Here is a 21,221-nt window from a genome sequence, read left to right as displayed (position 1 = left end):
AACAACATGGCAAAAATGCAAATGACAACAGTTCTAGCAGACTTCGTGAAAATGACTAGCATGGTAAAAACAGATTCATGATAGCCTGTTTACAAGCTTGATTAACTCACTACAGGGCATATCATGGAATGGAATAAAATCTAGCATGAAGTAGACATGAAAAATGAAGCTATCCATGTGCAAAACAACCTCATAGCATGTTTGAATTAAATCATACAAAAATGACAAAACAGTAACATGATGTAAAATGACATGGTCATGAACTTGCTCAAATGCAAAAAATAATGCCACCACTGGATTGTTCGGATTTTTCTACCCCAAAAACATATATAATATGTGGGGGTTACTGTATAAAAATCATGACAAATGCATGAAGTGAAAACCTGCCTAATAGGGAATATGACAAAATTGGCCATCTCCATATTTGGAATGTCCAGATCTGGACTTGGCCCGAAATGGAAAGATGCCCTATTCTAGAAAAGGAATATTCACTGGAATATAGAAAAATTAAAATGAAAAGGAGAGGGAGCTGAGAGTATGACTGGAGGGGCCGAGGCGTCAGTGGCTCAAGTAATAATAGAAAAAGATGGGTTTTACCCCGAGCCTGAGGGGATTCGAACCCCAGACCTGCTGGTTTACAGAGATAGGTGCGACCAGCTAGGCTAGGACAGGTTGATGGCTATGAAGGGGGCTCGACTCTACTTGAACTTCTTCTTCTCCAAGACAAAGAAGAAAACGACGACGACATCGGCGACAGCAACGACGACGGCGGGGCGTGGGTTGCGGCGGCGGGCATGCGGGATGCGGAGGTGATGCGGTGAAGCTACAAGGGGATGCAGGGGCGTTCGAGCTCAGGCAGTTGCTCAGCTCGGGGCCATGGCTTTGCACGTGGACGCGGGGTGAAGTGGAGGCACAACGAGGCTCTGGAGCGTGCACGAGCAGCAGCGATGCACTGCGGGTGCGCGTGGAACCACACGAGGACGGGCAGAGGCGCGGCGTGCGGAGCCAGAGCTGATCAACAAGACAACAACAACAACAACAAATAGAGAACTGCTTGCCAGAGCACTGACGAACGCACAAACCTAGCGACTACTAAAGGGATCTATCGACGCCAGGAAAGAGTACAGAGGGAGTTGGGTATACCTAGTATACCTAGGACAAGAATATGAGGCCGGGGACTTGGCGGGTTTCTGTCTAGGAAGAAGGGGAAGGAGACGACATCATGGAGCTTGAACCCGAGGCCGTGGCATCATGGACATCGTGGAAGGAGGCGTAGGGGAACTTGGCGGACCCTCCCACGGCGGCAGGAGAGGCTGGACGCGGTCGGAGAGGCTACCCCGAGCTTGAGCTCGAGCTCGGCCAGGGCATGGAGACAGGGCGACAGCGAGCGTGTGTGCCCCTTACCTACGCGGCGGCGAGGCAGGTGGAGGAGGGGGATCGGTTAAGGAGGAACCCTAGGGCGCGGGGGACATACTTTATAGGGCTGGGGAAGCTTCTCCGGCCGTCAAATCGACCGGACGTCGACGTGGCGTGTCTGGATGAGCTGCCGTACAGGGGAGACGACGCTCCTGTCGCTAGCGGGCTGGATGGGCTGCTGCTGCTGCGTGAGTTGGGCTGCAGGCGCTGGTGCACTGGGAGACCGGCCCAGGTAAGTTTCCTTACTTAGCTTTTTGTTTAATAAATAAACATTCCCCAAAGGAAATGTCCAGGAGGTTTCGGGAAGAATATGAATGAAGTAGAGATATACTTGGACTCCTGGAATTATGGGCCATTTGATTAAATTACTTTGGGGATTTTTAAAGGAAGAAAATTAAATCAAGTTGGAATTAAATTCAAACTTGAGTCAATTTTTAACCCAACCAAAACATATTCAAATGAGCTGAAAATTGGCATAGAGGACGTAGGCAAGGTCTAATATTTGTAGGAAAAAGTTGAACATTATTGGAGGAGGGTAAAATGTCGCTTGCCAAAAGACATGGAAGGGAGAAGGAAATGGGAGGTGATGATGCAAGATCAAATGCATGGAACATGCAACAACACAACGTGTATGAACTCACACCAAACACATGATGATGATGGAATGTACAATGACAGGAGGCACAAAAGCAATATATGATGAGGCCATAATGCAACAATGGATGGCAAAAGAAAAATGACAAGTAATGACAAGACAATGCAACGGGGAACAAAGCAAACCCAAAATGAAACCCACAAAGAGGAAAACCACTTGGTATTGAACATGACAAGGTTGGATACATCTCCAAATATGGAAGTTTTACATCTGGGGTGTTACATCACCGTGTAGACACATTTTTCCATAGCAAACAGAGCCTCTCTACCATCAAGGTCCTTGCCAATGGTGATCTCCTGGTTAATCGGATAACTGAGTCCGAGAAACAAAGAGTTAACCAAGTCTGTTTACCCGCCTCCAACTCAAAATCATGAAGGCCCCAACAAGCTGGTATCCTGCTCATAGACGTAACGTCTAATGGAAATATGCCCTAGAGGCAATAATAAAGTTGTTATTTATATTTTTCTTATATCATGATAAATGTTTATTATTCATGCTAGAATTGTATTAATCGGAAACTTGATACATGTGTGGATACATAGACAAAACACAGTTTCCCTAGTATGCCTCTACTAGACTGTCTCGTTAATCAAAGATGGTTAAGTTTCCTAACCATAGACATGTGTTGTCCTTTGATGAACGGGATCACATCATTAGGAGAATGATGTGATGGACAAGACCCATCCGTTAGCTTAGCATAATGATCGTTAAGTTTTATTGCTATTACTTTCTTCATGACTTATACATATTCCTTTGACTGTGAGATTATGCAACTCCCGGATACCGCAGGAATACCTTGTGTGCTATCAAACATCACAACATAACTAGGTGATTCTGAAGATGCTCTTCAGGTATCTCCGAAGGTGTTTGTTGGGTTGGCATAGATCGAGATTAGGATTTGTCACTCCAAGTATCGGAGAGGTATCTCTGGGCCCTCTCGGTAATGCACATCATGATAATCCTTGCAAGCAATGTGACTAATGAGTTAGTTGTGGGATGGTGCATTACAGAATGAGTAAAGAGACTTGCCGGTAACGAGATTGAACTAGGTATGAAGATACCGACGATCGAATCTCGGGCAAGTAACATACCGATGACAAAGGGAGTTACGTATGTTGTCATTATGGTTTGACCGATAAAGATCTTCGTAGAATATGTAGGAACCAATATGAGCATCCAGGTTCCGCTGTTGGTTATTGACCGGAGAGGTGTCTCGGTCATGTCTACATAGTTCTCGAACCCGTAGGGTCCGCACGGTTAACGTTTGATGGCGATATGTATTATATGAGTTATGTGATTTGGTGACCGAATGTTGTTCGGAGTCCCAGATGAGATTATGGACATGACGAGGAGTCTCGAAATGGTCGAGAGGTAGAGATTGATATATTGGATGATAGTATTCGGACACCGGAAGTGTTTCGGATTGTATCGGGTACATATCGGAGTACCGGGGGGTTACTGGAACCCCCCGGGGGAAGATATGGGCCATATGGGCCATAGGAGGGAGGCACACCAGCCCACTTAGGGGTGGCAAACCCCCCACAAGGGAGGAGTCCGAATTGGACTAGGGGAGGGGGCGGCGCCCCCCTTTCCTTCTCCCTCTCTCTCTCCTTTCCCCTTTCCCCCTCCGGTAAAAGGAAGGGGGCCGAATCCTACTAGGAGCCCAAGTAGGACTTCTCCTACTTGGGGCGCACCTAGGGCTGGCCTCCTCCGCTCTCCCTCCTTTATATACGGGGGTGGGGGCGCCTCTAACAAACATCAATTGTTCCAAGCCGTGTGCAGCGCCCCCTCCACAGTTTACGCCTCCAGTCATATTCACGTAGTGCTTAGGCGAAGCCCTGCGCGGATCACATCACCATCACCGTCACCACGCGTCGTGATGACGGAACTCTCCCTCGACACTTTGCTGGATCAAGAGTTCAGGGGACGTCATCGAGCTGAACATGTGCAGAACTCGAAGGTGTCGTACGCTCGATGCTTGATCGGTTGAATCGAGAAGACGTTCGACTACATCAACCGCGTTAAGCTAACGCTTCCGCTTTCGGTCTATGAGGGTACATGGACACACTCCCCCTCTCGTTGCTATGCATCTCCTAGATAGATCTTGCGTGAGCATAGGATTTTTTTAAAATTGCATGCTACGTTCCTCAACAGTGGCATCCGAGCAGGTCTATGCGTAGATGATATGCATGAGTAGAACACAAAGAGTTGTGGGCGATGATAGTCATACTGCTTACCATCAACGTCTTATTTTGATTTGGCGGTATTGTTGGATGAAGCGGCCCGGACCAATCTTACATGACCACGTTCATTAGACCGGTTCCACCGACAGACATGCAACTTGTTTTGCGTAAAGGTGGCTGGCGGGCGTCTGTTTCTCCAACTTTAGTTGAATCGAATTTGAGTACGGCCGGTCCTTGTTGAAGGTTAAAACAGCAAACTTGACGAAACATCGTTGTGGTTTTGATGCGTAGGTAAGAACGGTTCTTACTAGAAGCCCGTAGCAGCCACATAAAACTTGCAACAACAAAGTAGAGGACGTCTAACTTGTTTTTGCAGGGCATGTTGTGATGTGATATGGTTAAGACATGATGTGATATACGTTGTTGTATGAGATGATCATGTTTTGTAAAAGTTATCGGCAACTGGCAGGAGCCTTATGGTTGTCGCTTTATTGTATGAAATGAAATCGCCATGTAATTGCTTTACTTTATCACTATGCATTAGTGATAGTTGTAGAAGCAATAGTTGGCGAGACGACAATGACGCTGTGATGGAGATCAAGGTGTCAAGCCGGTGATGATGGAAATCATGACGGTGCTTTGGAGATGGAGATCAAAGGCACAAGATGTTGATGGCCATATCATGTCACATTTTTTGATTGCATGTATGTTTATGTTTTATGCATCTTATTTTGCTTAGTACGATGGTAGCATTATAAGATGATCCCTCACTAAAACTCCAAGGTATAAGTGCTCTCCCTGAGTATGCACCGTTGTGACAGTTCGTCGTGCCGAGACACCACGTGATGATCGGGTGTGATAAGCTCTACGTTCACATACAACGGGCGCAAGACAGTTTTGCACGTGCGTAATACTCGGGTTAAACTTGGCGAGCCTACCATGTACAGACATGGCCTCGGACCATTGGAGACCGAAAGGTCGAACGTGAATCATATAGTAGATATGATCAAGATAGAGATATTCACCATTGAAAACTACTCCATCTCATGTGATGATCGGGCATGGTTTAGTTGATACGGATCACATGATCATTTAGATGACTCGAGGGATGTCTATCTAAGTGGGAGTTCTTAAGTAATATGATTAATTGAACTTAATTTATCATGAACTTAGTCCCGATAGTTTTTGCATATCTATGTTGTAGATCAATGGCCCGTGCTACCGTTCCCTTGAATTTTAATGCGTTCCTAGAGAAAGCTAAGTTGAAAGATGATGGTAGCAACTACACGGACTGGGTCCGTAACTTGAGGATTATCCTCATTGCTGCACAGAATTATTATGTCCTTGATGCACCGTTAGGTGAAAAGCCCCCTCCCACTAATATAGACGCCATGTGCATGGTTCGTGAAAGCAATCGCGATGTCGAACACCGCGATGAGAGTGTAATTTTGGTTGGTGGACGACCTTATCGGGGCTTCCATGATTGCTATCTTCTTCAATCTCATTGTGGTTCCATCGTACCAATTCAGGCGGTGTCCCGTTGCATGGTTGATCCTAATGTTGGACAAAGGTTCTACGGGAACGGTGTCACCGTTGTAAATGTTGTGCATATTGATGTTGGTACCCTCCCGTACATATGCAAGCCAATCTCCACTGGCACCAACGGGAGAATTAGGAAATGGACACAGAAGTAGTCTTTAGAATGCATTTACTACGTGATCAAACTCATCACTTACCAGCTCAACAGACAAAATCCGAGTGCTCCTCAACGTCGGCATCTCAAGGGGCGTCAAGTTGCAACTACGGCCACGCCACGCTGGAGAGACCCCCAAGGAAACATCCTCGTGCGTTGCACGTAACATCAAGATGCATTTGTATGAGTAGTTTATCTTGTGAGAGAAAAGGATGAACCAGGGAAGGCCTTATTTGCAAATGTGGAGAGGGGTGTGGGTATCTTTTTGCAAAATTGCCATAGTTTTCTTCCTATCCGTCAGATATAAATCGGACGGCCTATATTGCAGGATGGTAGGCACACCATCATAACCAACTCTGTTTTTATAAGACTAGTAGACTAGCAAGATGCCCGTGCGTTGCACGGAACATCAAGATGCATTTGTATGAGTAGTTTATCTTGCGGGAGAAAAGGATGAACGAGGGAAGGCCTTATTTGCAAATGTGGAGAGGGGTGTGGGTATCTTTTTGCAAAATTGCCATAGTTTCCTTCCTATCCGTCAGATATAAATCGGACCGCCTATATTGTAGGATGGTAGGTGTTGTGGTTCTAAATCTGACAGTAAAATAGGGGGTACGTAGGAGGAGGTAAGATCCTAGCTACGATGAGGTTGTGCACGCAAGATTTACGAGTTTAGGCCCTTCTCGGAGGAAGTAAAAGCCCTACGTCTCGGTGCCCTGAGGCGGTCGACTGGATTATGCGTGAAGTTACAGGGGGTGCGAACCCTTGTGCCAGTGGAGGGGGCTGGCTTATATAGAGTGCGCCAGGACCGCAGCCAGCCCACGTTACTGGTAAGATCCCAAGTGGCGCCCTTGCCTTCCTTTTTCTAACCCGAGTGTTATTCTTTTTAGAAAAAATGAGGCAGGCCTTGGAGAAGAAGGATCTTGACCTTCCGGCTGCGCAGAAAACGGCAGAAGAGAAAACAGCCCTCGCCGACCAGAAGCTGGCTTCAGTCGGAAAATTAGAAGAAGAAAAATACCAAGTTGAAGACTGCTCTTGATGAAGCCGACAAGGAAGTGGCGTGACTGAAGAAGGATAAGGGGACTCTGACCAACAAAGTGGAAGACCTCTCCTGCAAGAGAAACAAGCTAGAGGTTTATCTGGGAGGGCTTGCCAGGAGGTTGTTCCTTAAGCTTGAAGGTACTTTTCCTTGTCCGATTGATTTGCCATCGTCGATTTGTCATAAAACTGTCGACTCATTATTTCTCTGTGAGTGCAGAATTCTGCCAAAACTTCAAGGAAGAGACTGGACAAATCGAGATAAGCTTGGACCCCATCAACTCCCCTGTTCAAGATGAAGCTGCCACGAACGTGCTCCGACTGGAATCTCGTCTTGCTAGCGTCATGGACTACCTCGCTCGATTGAAGGTTGCAGTGTCACGGATCGACACAGCGCTCTGGCCAAGGGTGACGATCCAGAATGACCTCGAGTCTCTGATGACTCGACTCAATGAGATCCCCGGTCGAGTGCAGGAATGGAAGAAGTCATCTGCTCGGTGTGGTGCTGACGTGGCTCTGTCTCTGGTTCATGTCCACTGTAAGGAAGCCAAAGAAGAGAAACTAGCAGCGCTCAAGGTCGCCAACACCAAGAAGCTTGACTTCCAATCCTTCATGGAAACCTTCATCGAAGCAGCCACTCGCATTGCCGATGGAATCAACTTGGATGAGTTCGTCAAGCCTGCCAGCCCTCCTCCCGCGGAGTGAACAAACTTTATGTTCTGATTAAATTCGCCTCGGAATGCCGAGTGATTTTGTAACCGTTAAACTCCTTCGGGCTTGATGCCCGAGTACTTTTATCTATGGTTCGGAACCTCGTGGGATTTATCTAAACTTGGTTTTTCCTTGAATATGCTTGTCTTTGTCTCCGAGTGGAACTTGTTTCTTCACTCAGAACAGACATTTGTACTTGTGATGCAGCTATGAGGAGAAGGTCCCAGACGACCTACACCTCATCATCCTTGCGGATCAAGATGGAGCGTACGTTGTATTTGTGGTGTAGCTCCGAGGAGAGGGTCGCAGACGACCTGCACCTCGTCGTCCTTGCGGATCGATATGGAGCGTACGTTGTATTTGTGGCGCAGCTCCAAGGAGAGGGTCGCAGACGACGTGCACCTTGTAGTCCTTGCGGATAGAGATGGAGCGTGTGGCCAAGTTCCCGAGGGATAGGATTGCTCTTCACTCAGAGATTTTTAAACTTAGGCGAGTATGAGACTGCAGCTAAGCCCCGGGGTGAGAGGGTTGCTCTTCACTCGGTAGGATTTTTCAAACTTAGGCGAGTACGAGACTACAGCTAAGCCCCCGAGTGAGAGGGTTGCTCTTCACTCGGTAGGATTTTTAAAACTTAGGCGAGTACGGAACTGCAGCTAAGCCCCCGAGTGAGAGGGTTGCTCTTCACTCGGTAGGATTTTTCAAACTTAGGCGAGTATGAGACTGCAGCTAAGCCCCTAAGTGAGAGGGTTGATCTTCACTTGTAGGATTTTTAAAACTTAGGTGAGTACGGAACTGCAGCTAAGCCCCCGAGTGAGAGGGTTGCTCTTCACTCGGTAGGATTTTTAAAACTTAGGCGAGTACGGAACTGCAGCTAAGCCCCCGAGTGAGAGGGTTGCAATTCACTCGGTAGGATTTTTAAAACTTAGGCGAGTACGGAACTGTAGCTAAGCCCCCGAGTGAGAGGGTTGCTCTTCACTCCATAGGATTTTTAAAACTTAGGCGAGTACGAGACTGCAGCTAAGCCCCCGAGTGAGAGGATTGCTCTTCACTCAGTAGGATTTTTAAAACTTGGGCGAGTACGGAACTGCAGCTAAGCCCCCGAGTGAGAGGGTTGCTCTTCACTCGGTAGGATTTTTCAAACTTAGGTGAGTACAAGACTACAGCTAAGCCCCTGAGTGAGAGGGTTGCTCTTCACTCGGTAGGATTTTTTAAACTTAGGCGAGTACGGAACTGCACACTACAAAAAAAAGACACATCCGTGACATTTTGGGCCGAACGAAATTTTTTTCTGTCATACATATGACACTTCTATGACGATAATTGTGACAAAACCCGGTATCATCAGAGATGTGGTGGGCTCCTACTTCTATGACAAAAAATCATGACAGAAAATGGGCTTTTCGTCCTGGGCAGGCCGGAGACGCAGCTGCATGACATTCTTTGGACTGTCCATGACGGAAAAACTATGGTAGAAGCGAGGGCGAGGAAAATTTCGGGGAGTTCCCGGTTACGGTGGGAGGTCGGGGGCCGAGCGATGCGCGTTTCTCTTGTACACGTATGCGCGTGTGTGCGGGGCGTTGGCTCTAACAGAACACGAGCGAGGCGTTGGGCTCTAACTGAACCCGAGTGATTGCACTGCAGGCTACGCGTTACTGAACCCGAGCGATCGATCGATGGCTATTAACTGAACCCGATCGAGCAATTCCTTCGCTACTGCTACTAACTGAAGCCGATTGATGCTGCCTCTGGATGAACAGTGAGCGTTGCTGGGGGGTTTGGATGAACAGTTCCCGGTGGGGGTGGATGAACAGGACCCCGTGGTGTTGCCTCTGGATGAACAGGACCCCGATCGATCGAGCCGGTTGGGGCTGGATGAACAGGACCCCGTGGAGGGCAGGATGAACAGGACCACCCCGTGGAGGGCAGAATGAACAGTAGACGATGGAGGGCTGGATGAACAGTAGCCTGTGGAGGGGTGGTTGAACAGGAGCCCGTGGAGAGGGCTGGTTGAACAGTAGCCGGTGGAGTAGCGCGTGGTGGAGGCTGGATAAATAGGAGCCCGTGGATGAACAGTCGCAGGTGGAGGCTGGAGGAGGTCGACGGTGGATGAACAGTAGCCCGTGGAGGCTGGAGGGGGTCGACGGTGGAGATGAATAGTGTCCCATGGAGTCCCGTTTTGCGGTACGCCACACCCCTCCCGATGAATATGACCCCCGTTTCGACCGTAGCGCTCCAACACAAGTCCGTTTCCTCCGTTTTGCGGTACGCCACACCCCTCCCGATCAACAGGACCCCCGTTTCGACCGTAGGAGGTCCGTTTCCTCCGTTTTTTGCGGTACGCCAGACCCCTCCTGATGAACAGGATCCCGTTTCAAACGTGGCCGGTCGAACACAAGGCCGTTTCCTCCGTTCTGCAGTACGCTAGGCCTCGTTTCCATCTGCTGTTCCGTCCAAGCCCTCCCTATGAACACGACGACGCATTCCGTTCCGACCCAGCCGGTTGGCTCCCCATGAACACGACGACGACGTTGTTTCTCTGTTCCGACCCAGCCATGTACACGAGCCCTGGCCATACGTATGCGCGAGTAGGCGTTCGAGACCCTGCCCGTATGTACGTACGTGGCCGTATTTTCTTTCTTGCACACTGGCCGCTGTACGTACGTGTACATGCTACGTGCACGCCTCTACTACGACACGTGCGCGCCTCTACATCGACCAGTATGTACGTACACGTTCGCGACCAGAATGACAATGCTATGTACGCTTCGACCAGGTGGGTCCCAACTGTCAGGCACTTCCTTGCCTGCGAAGATGTAGCTGGTGGGTCCCAGCAGTCAGGGTGGCGAATCATTTTTTTGCCCGGACGCACTTCCTTGTGTGCGAAGATGTAGCTGGTGGGTCCCCGTAGTCAGGGGGAAACATTTTTTCACGAAATACGGTGGCCCGTCCGATGGGTCCCCGCTGTCAGGTGGAGGAATAATTATTTTCCGCATAATAAGGAGGCACTTCCTTGCTGCGGCTGTGGACCCAGCTGTCAGCCTCTCCATGTACAGTCCATGTCCGATGGAAGCTGTTCCTTGACCATGTTGACCGCACCGCGCCAAGAGCACCAGGGCGATGGACGACGGCGAGGCCTAGGAAGGGGATGACACGGAGCCGGGGAAGACGCGGCAGTGGAAGCCCGCGCGGAGAGGAGTACGAGGGTTCACTGGTTCGGCTGTGGTGTGAGGCTGCCGTCGCCGCAGGGCCTGGCCAGCGGTGGGAATAGTAGGGGGCGGTGAGTTCTCCGTGGCAGCACAGCCGGCCACGGGAGGCAGGAGCAAGCGGCATGACCGGCGCTGCTTTGGGCGGCTGGAGCAACAAGACCAGAGGTTGAAGAAGCACTACGGCCGTTGGATGGACATCATACGGTCACTGGAGCTAGAATCGTGCATATTGACTAAGTTGACAAAGCCCTCCCTCCCCGTCAACTTAGTAGGCCCACAAGTCAGCCTACCACTATACTGGGTCCCAGCTAGCAGGGGGAGTATTCATTTTTTTGTGCGTAATAAGGATGCACTTCCTTGCGTGCGAAGATATAGCTGGTGGGTCCGAGCTGTCAGCGGTGGTAACTTTTTTTTCGCGAAATACAGAGGCCCTTTCGGTGGGTCCCAGATGTCAGGTGGAGGAATCATTATTTTGTGCGTAATAAGGAGGCATTTCCTTGCGTGCGGCCGTGGACCCAGCTGTCAGCCTCTCCACGTACAGTCCACTTTAGATGCATGTTGGTCGTTGACCACGTTGACCAGGCCGCGCCGGGAGCACCAGGGCAGTGGACGACGGCGAGGCCTAGGAAGGGAACGACTCGGAGGCAGGGAAGACTCGGCAGTTGTTTCCCACGCGGAGGGGAGTACGACAATACAAGGGTTTACTGGTTCGTCTGCCGTCGCCGGAGAATAACAACAGGTGTGGGTGAGTAGAGGGATGGCTAGGCCAGCGATGGGAGTACGGTGGGGCAGTGAAGCCTGCGCGGTAGCACAGCTGGCTGCGGGGAGGAGGGAGCAGGCAGTCCCGTCGGCGCTTGTTTGAGCGGCTGGAGCTGGAAGAGCAGAGATTGAAGAAGCACGATGGCCGTTGGATGGACATCCAACAGTCACTGCTTGTGCGTCAACCTTTTTTTAGGAAAGCCTCAAATCTGTGGAAAACAACATACAACCCATCTGCCATTATTTCTAATAATTTACAGCCCATTTGCTAATTCTGAAGGTTTTTTTTGGAGCCCATATTCTCTTTGTTAGCATTACAACCCATATTGTGGCCACGGTTAAAAAATTATACAAAATGTTGCATATTTCGGTGCGGTCCGAACTGTTTTTAATCCCGAAATTTCGAGTCACATTCAAACTGATTTTAAAAATAAATGTATATCAATATAAAATCCAACAAATTGTCCACGCATAAAAATTAATGCAATTTAAAATCTTGAAATGAAAAAAGAAATTTGAAAGTAATTGCCGGTTTGATGTGCTTTAAAAATGTACAACCCATTTCTCATTACTGATAGGCCATTTTCTCGTCCAGCCGAATGAAGCTCTCCCCGTCTTGAAAGATTTGCAGCCCAATAGGCCTGACAAAGCGACTTACTTGGCAAATCACAAAAAAACTGGGCTAGCCATTTTCAGAAAGAAAAAAAACTACTGGGCTGGTCTGTGGTAAACATAAAAGAGAAGGCTGTCTAGACATGCCAGAGTGCCCTGCACAGCCCAGTTGACACCCTGCTTCCGTCTCAAAAAAAAATTAGATAAATGCCACAACAAATATGGCGATTCATAAAAATGCCACTGCAATTTCCAAACTTTGAAAAGTGCCACTGCAATTTTTGCAAACTTTGGAAAACGCCACTGCAATTTGCAAACTTTGAAAAACGCCACTCCAGACTTCAAAAAATGCCACTGGGGATGGCATGAAATGGCATTTTTCAAAGTTTGGAAATTGCAATGGCATTTCTTAGAAACACCAGATTTGGAGCGGCATTTATCAAATTAACCCAAAACAAAAATAACTGGGCAAGCTACTGGGTCCCTGATGTCAGCCGCTCGTTCTGCAACTCTCTCGTTTATTGACTACGTTGACAATGGCATGGGACCCATATGTCAGAAATCCATTACGAGGAGCCATTTTTTTATTGGATTGAAATAAGGAGGAACTTTGCTTGCGTACTGCCATGACCTTGGCGGGTCCCTGCTGTCATCCTCTCCACGTACAATCATCTCCTGGTTGTGTACGCGTCAACTTGGTAGGCCCACAAGTCAGCCTCTAAACCCGTGGAGGACAAATACAACCCATTTAAAAAAATAACAGCCCATTCCATATGTTCAAATGGAAAGTTCAACATTCAGAGCAAAGTAACAGGTCTGATCCACATATAGAGTACTGAACTTCCATGTTGACAACCATCATAGCCAAGTTAACTATCTACTTCCACTAATACTCTAGTAGCGTACAAGAACTAACTTACTCTTAGCTAACTAGACGATGCCGGCCGCCATCTGCGGTACACGCTAAACGCCGGCACCGGCGTCCTCCGCCTCGCCTCGGACTTGCCAGAGGTGCGATAGGGCGCGTTGCTCGCGCGCGTTGGCCCTTTCCATGCCGGCGTGGTCCACCGAAGCTTTGGCTTCTAAGCGGGAAACCCACTTGACGAGCTGGCAGTAAAAATCGGCGTCGCGAACGCGTGCGTGCCCGACAGCCTCCAGGGCTATTTGTCGGGCGCCGGCCTCGACGTAGTCGGCCCACGTGCGGGCGCTCTGCTCGCGACTCAGAGCGTCGGTGCGCTGCTGCTCCATGTCCCGCTGGCGGCGCAAATCGGCGATACGCTGTTCATCCGCCAAGCGGTCGCGCTCCAACAACTCTTGCTCCTCTGTCAGGCGGTCGCGCTCCAACAAGTCCTTGATCTCCGCATTGCCATCTAAAGACCGATAGAATGCCTCCTCCCTCCATCCGCCTTCCGGTGAAAAACTGAACACTAGTTCCGGCGGTGACCGCCTCCGGCCACGCCTATCGCGGATGGGCGGGGGCATGGCGAACGTGGCGAGAGCGAGGATAAGTTGCGAGCAACGTCAGGCCGGTGGGGGCTTATGAGGATAGGGCGAGTTGGGTCACGGTGCCACCATAGAAGGCCGAGAAACAGTACTTATAAGCGGAAGGTAGCGCGACGGTCATCGGAATTCAATACATAATGAAGCAGGCATGGCTTAGCGCGCCAGCTTGCCGTGGAAAACTAGAGAAACTGAAATTCTGACTATGCCGTCCCGTCCCGTCCGTGCTGGGTCACACGCCGGCCTTACGGTCAAACGAGTGCACTCGAATCATCTCCCTCCTTGTCAATAATGATTCCACGGATTTAAAAGGCCCGCAACAATTAAAGCGCATCTTTTTTCGCATCAGTTAGCTGCCTTAATTACGGCCGGCTGCATGCGGGCACTCAAAATCGCTCGTAGCCAGTACGCGGAGCAGCATGCAACGAGTCGCAGCCGAGGGCATTAGTTGATGAACTTTAGCTGGGAGATAAGGCATTTGCGAACGTTTTTGCTAGAAGTTTCTTCAGATTCGCATGGCATTTTCTTCATAGCAGCTTGTCAGTTTCTTCAGAGGTAGGCATTTCTATTCAAAAAACTGCCACTTCGGATCTTGCGTCACAACTAAAACAGCCAGGAGCGCATTAGTAGGCTAGCTAGTGATCGATCGGTAACTTGTAAACAATGAGCGAACAGATATAAGGAACTGTTAATGCATCTCAATGATTCACAGATCATATACAAACATGTAGCTCCAAAAGCAAAGATCAGCCACAACTAAAACCAACTAGTACGATTCCCATACATAAGATCAACATGTTAATGCATCTCAATGATTCACAGATCATATACAAATATGTAGCTCCAAAAGCAAAGATCTAGAAAAAACATATGTTCTTCCTACTAACATGGATGCTTCTCTTGGCCAACATTCAGTACAGACTGAATGACAAATTTGTTTGTGAAGTCTACAATTCCTCTTGCAAACGTAAGTGGTTTCACCAACAGCTGGAACCATGGGAATGATCCACACATGATGGAGGAACATCCACTACAATATGATTTGGTCTTCTCTTGATCACACGGCGAGACTATTTTCGGCATACAAACTTTAACTTAGGCAAAATGATGCCCATTGTATAATCAGACCAAAGCAATGAAGCACCTAGTGTTGGCCAATAAATAGTACAGTACTACTTTTGTGCAGTCCATGAAGTGACTATCCAATCTTTCTGTGTCTATTTTCAAATGGCACTGCATGCAGTGACTATACTATTCTCTTGTGCAGTTCAACCAAAATTGCGGTCACTTTGTGTGTTTGCTAAATAGCAACGGGCAGACATCTCTATATGCACAAATATCAAGCAGCTAGTAAACATATACCCCACCTTGTATTTTTGGTTTAAACATGTCTCTTCCGCTTAGATCTGTCATGTTTTGCACTGGACAATTTGATACAGTCATGTTTTGCCCTGGACAATTTCATACTGAATTGATTTGCTTGTTCAGAGCAGAAATATAGCGCCTATTCTTCATCAGACCAAGGATATCCATGTTCGCAGTGATGGAAGAGGTGAAATCGATACAACCGAAATTGAGCATCCAGTCATTGAATCATGTCCTGCACCTCCAATGTAGGTCCACCCTGCCAATAAATTCACATGCAAACCACTATTATTACTATCTAATGACAGTACAAAAAGAGTAGCAAGATAGTAGCAAACCATGTACCTTCTTAATGAACAGCTCATAGTGCCACCAATTGGATATAAAGGTTTGGGAGAAAACATGCTCCTAATGTTGAACCAGTTGGACTTTTTGTGCAGTTCCACTAAACTCGTGCATCCCTGTTTGCATAGATATTGAAAGTGTGATTACTATAAAAGTGGCACTAGTTGAAGCATAGACTCACAAATATAAGCATTCCAATTTCTTAATGGGAAAGGGTAGCAAGACTATTTCTAACCACCTTTTTGAAGGAATAAATAAGGCAACAGAGGCTGATGTCAGAAAGGCATATATAGTTCTTTCTGAAAGAATGATCGATTCCTGACCTTTCCTCTTCTTTTAAGCATATTTTGTGCAGTTCAACTAAAATAAAATGCCATCACCGCCTTGACAATTCAGTGACACTGTACAAAAGGAAATGACTTAACATTACATCATGATGTCAGGTATGTAGTCGACAGGCATTAGAGACAAACTTACAGACCTCCTCCGATAACATAACATTAATTTTAACAAAGGTGTGACTAGCTTTACCGGGATAATTTGAGTGAACTCTACACCCTCTGTTCCTTAATATAAGTGGTTTTTACGGTTCAGTTTAAAGTACCCAAACATCTACTAGTATTTAGAAAAACAGTAGTAGTTTTTTTTAGCACATATCTGGGAAAGCTTGCCACCCTTTATTTATGTCCATACGCTAATGCAACACCATTCGAAATTTTGAATACTACAAATATACACTAATCCAGTGGCTAGTGCAACAGTAGAGTAGTTATTTTATTACAGGGTACAGTACAATGGTTTTACTGAACATATTTCAATAAACTCTGGCACTGGAAGATTTCTATAAGAATTAACAATACAAAATGTAAAGGTAACACGTTTCAGCATTGGTATACTAGCTGTGCATGAGCATTAAACCAAATACGAAAGTCTGAAGGTAACTAGCATTATTAACTAATGACAGTATAAAAAAATTGCAAACCATGTACCTCCAAGGTAAATATCATTTCGAACTCGGGGGGACCTTAAAAATCGCTATCCCAATCTTGATAATCGATCAAACATAAAAACTTGATCGAACGAATCAAGAGAACAGCCGGAGGAGGAGGTGCCCACTCTTAACCTTTCCTCTTGTCTTCATAACTTTTGTGCAGTTTAACCAAAATAAAATGACATCAGCGCCTTGGCATTTTGGTGACACTGTACAAAAAAATTAACTTATCTCATGAAAGTGAGGTATGTAATCTATAAGCATTAACAGTGCAAAAATCTGAAGGTAGTAACAAGTTTCATCGTTGGTATACTAGCTGTGCAACATCATTAGGATGCCTTAGTTGAAAAATCTTTAATACATCCACAATCAACAGCTAACCCTGAAATAATCCAGTGACATTAAATGACATTGCTTAAATTTATCGTTGGCATTAGACTGAGTGCGACATTAGTTAAATGTGGCATCACTTTAGCAGTAGCATTGCTTGACATGACTGCTGGCGTTATACTAACAGCAAAAAAGTTAGACTAAGAGCATGCGAGGCCAATTCGGACAGTCGGCGCACCAGTACGATGTACCTCCACGGACACATAGAGTGGTGAGGGAGGTATGGTTGCCCAGAGCAACAAATATCCAGGCAGCGTATGTGGATTACGTCCCATTTTTGTTATGTTTAGCCACCTTTTTCCTATGTGAGGACAACAAACCGATCGACCTGGTCATTCTCTATTGCGTTGTCATGCCTTTCTACCCTTCTTCAACCAAGAGACACGAGACTCGTTCCTTAGCTACTGATTTTCCCCTTCTCAACCTAGATGTGGGTTCGATGCCTACTCTCTTGGACAGTACAATCTCCCTTCCTTTCCTTATTCAACCCAGACATGGATTAGTCTGCATGAAGTAGGGTTTCCTTTAATAGTGCAAATTAAGATTTTCGTCTGCGTGACCAGCAGAGCAGAGGATAGCAAATTGGGAAGATGGTGGAGTGGAAAAAGATCCGCATGCAGCGACATGGCAGATGGAGCAATAGAACAAGGGCATGGTTCGAAAAGAGGTAGCATACCTGAGGGTCGCTGGGAAGTGGCTTCGCTCGTGGTCATCGTCCTCCACACGCACTACGACAGCGAGCTTGGGGATGGAGGCCATCCCGCGCGGGCGCTAGGTCTGAGAGGACGGCCTTGTCGTTAGTGCATGACCTCGCTCGCCGACGACCGGTGAGGAGGGAGAGAGAGGCCGTCTTTTTTAGATCTGGAGAGAGGGTGATAGTGTGAGAAGCAAGTGGGCATCCCTTAGCAAGAAAGCTCTGAAGCTCCAGCCTATATATCTTTTTTATACTACTAGTAGTAGAGGTGGAGTAGTGGTAGAGTAGTTTATATTTTCTCTGCAAACAGTACCAGTTAGTCGTGCTTCAAAACTGAATGGCACGCCATTAAAAAAATAAAGTCAAGAAATAATGTGGCACCTCGGGCCAACGCGGCCAGATCGCATTTTGCACGAGAAATTACACACGATGTTTTGTTGACATGTGGTCCCGTTCCAACATGTCAGTGAGACGACGGCGAGTCCTTTTGTACAATTTCCGAAAGGACGTGTAGGCCCGGGCGCCTCTTCGTGTACCATGGCCAACTGGCAACCATCCACCGACTCTTCGCCTTTCCCTCTCGATTTGGAACTGTTGTCGCACGCTCTTCCTCCCTCCTCCATTTGCCTTCACCCTTCCTTCTGCCATTGTTCGATCGTCTTCTCCATGGAGGGAACAAGCCGGAAACGACCCCGTTATTCTTGCCCCGATCTGAAAGATGATGTGGTGGGGGAACTCATTGATCGGTGCGACGTCATCACCTCGGCTAGCATGGCAGGTTCGTTCAAGCCCATTCTCGACTCAACTAATAACATCATTACCAGGAACCCAAGGGTCCAGGAGCGGTTTGACCTCCCTTATCTTCTTCGCTATAAGCCTGTTCGCGTGGGCGCGGACGACGGAGGCCTCGCCTTGTGCAAGTTGATGCCGCTTGATAATGATACATGTGATGTCAAGATGCCATCGCTTAAGGGTAAGTCCTGGGCTGGCAAATGGAGATTGGGTTGTTTATATTGGGTACAATTGCGAGTGGGAACTTGTGAATGTGTACACTCGTCAGCGGATTCCACTTCCAAAAATCTCCGAGTGCCCTGAGGTTGAGCACACAGATGATCTACGTACGCTCAAATACGATCATGGTGACTGTCGTCTACTGAAGATAGCAATTTGTCGAGTTCCCAACCGCTCTTGGAATTACAAGAACTATCAAGTTGTTGCTATCTTCGACAAGCTTGTTGCCGTCCTTCGTGGTTCGACTGGATGGATATTGCTCAAAAATCAGTTTCTATACACGGATGTGTACTGTGATGCAATTGAATACGAGAATCTTGTGTTTGCTGCCACCACTCGTGGCACTGTTTTTGCATGGGATCCTCGTAGTTTCGGTACGTTTGTCTTCCACTATAATTATAATTGTTTCATCCACATGCATGCCGGTTAGCAAGTTTCCCTTTACTAATTAACCTTCTTCTTGTGTTTCCAAGGTCCTGTGAACATTCCACCACCTATACTTGAAAAAATTTATAAGCAAGGGGGAGATGACGATGGTGATGATCGCGAGCATGAGGAGGAGCAGAACTTATATACTCAGTGGCGCCTGGCAACTAATTCCGATGGATCACCTCTTCTTGTCTGTATACAGTGCACTCAGACTGTTACCACTGAGGAAGCAGGTGTTGTCTCCCATGGTCACCCTCTCCTGACCTATTCCAACACCCGTTGCATGGTATTCAGGACGGATACCAGTGTGCTAGCGCAAACACCTTCTCCCTGGTTCAGTATTGATAGTCTTGGAACAAACTCGCTCTTCCTTGGACCAAACTATCCAATGATGGTGAAAGGCGATCCAGCTGCTGTTGACACAACATTACTACCATTTATGAGAAGCAACTGTATCTATACCTCGGACATTTCGGTGGTTCCCTACCCTGGTCTTGATATATGCCGCTTCAGCCTGGATGATCAGTCTTGCGTTGCTCTCGATATTGACAATAGCTGGCCCTTCCCAGAGCACCTATGGTTCAAAGCAAGTGTTTCCAATGCCGAGGATTGGTTGAGTTGAAGTTCATTTCATTGCTTGTTATTTGTTGTGTGATGAAAACTTTAGTATTTGCTAGAATGTTTTGTTGGAAATAATATATAATTCAACATGTATCCTCGTTGTCGTTGTGTGTTGATGACTTGTTGTATTTAATGAATGGCACATTTTAGTTGCGAATGCATGTCATAGACTCAATTTATGAATGGTTTTCGAGTCACTTCTTGGAGTGTGAGTACCGTAGTAGTATAGCCAGCATCCGGTTAGTATATGAAGTTGCCACATCACATAGAGCCAACCTAATATTGGAGTATGCTAGCCCTCCACCGGCGCGCCGCTTCAAATGGCGGAGGAAGTGAGAGGTCGCGTCACCTTGTGTCCAGATCTGAGATGCCACGTGTACCAGATGAATGACTCCAAGTTCGACCACCGTGATGTTAGGTGCGAGCCCAGGAACACTGTTGGAGAGACCCCCCTCATAATTTTCCTACATTGGTCGTTTGATTCATAGGATAGAATGCTATAGGATTTTTTTCCTATGTAATCATCTTTTAATTGGCAATCTAGCATCCACTCCAACTTTTGTTTCACTTCCTTTGTTCCTACGAAGAGAATACTTGCTCTAAATGATGTGCCGCTGCAAGAGCCGCCTGTATTTATTAACCATGCTCTAAAATGGTGGACTAGCTTTGGCTATAGCAGTACTGTACTAGGTTAGTAGGTGACCTTGCGCTTGGCTCTTCTCCTCTTCCGAAAGTCGAACAATAATGATGGTACTACAGTAGTACTTCTGGCAATCTGACACCAAATGAACTGCTGCACGTCCACCGCTTGTAAGCAAAAGTTTCTCCTTGTGCTGCGAGCCACCGCGCACGCGTTGGCGAGGGAGAAGGCGTAGTAAGCAAGCTTCTCGTCGTTCTGCGAGTTGACGGGACACATCAAATTTATTTATTAGTACTCTTGGAGTAAACTCGCTCTTGGAGTAAACTCGCTCTTCCTTGGACAAAACTATCCAATGATGGTGAAAGCCGATCCAGCTGCTGTTGACACAACGTTACATTTTCACTGACATGTGGGACCACATATGAGCAAACAGACGATGGGCTCCGCGCGTCTGCTGGCTGGCTGAGAAGAGAGATAGAGGAGGGCTGAGCACGGACTCCAGGAAATTTGTTCTACGTACTCGATATAGTGGAGTAACCAGCACCTCGATATAGTGGGGTGGCATGGGCCATAACTAGCATTCATGTCTAGCAGTACGGCACACGCCACCCACACGAGTCCCATCCGACACCAATTTTCTAGGATTCTGTGCTAGCTATAGCCATCTCTTCTCCCTCCTGTTTTCTCAGCCATCGCGCGGTGGGCATGGTGGGGGTTTGCCGATAGTCGGTTTGCTCAACTGCGGTCCCACTTGTAAGTGAAAATGCAACACAGCACGCATTCCCCCTTGAGCGGCGTGCCGGACAAACCGTGTGGGGGTGCGACGCGAACACGACAGGCTTTTCCTTTTGAACTTGTAACTTGTAAAATTTGGTTCTACTCCATGGGGCGACCGATAGATAGAAATAACGATTTTACCTAGAGTAATGAGAAGTTTGGTTCTGGCACGGTTCATGCATGGA

The sequence above is a fragment of the Triticum aestivum genome, chromosome 2D (genome assembly GCF_018294505.1).
Source record: "Triticum aestivum cultivar Chinese Spring chromosome 2D, IWGSC CS RefSeq v2.1, whole genome shotgun sequence".
Classification (NCBI taxonomy): domain Eukaryota; kingdom Viridiplantae; phylum Streptophyta; class Magnoliopsida; order Poales; family Poaceae; genus Triticum; species Triticum aestivum.
This window is presented reverse-complemented; position numbering follows the sequence as displayed.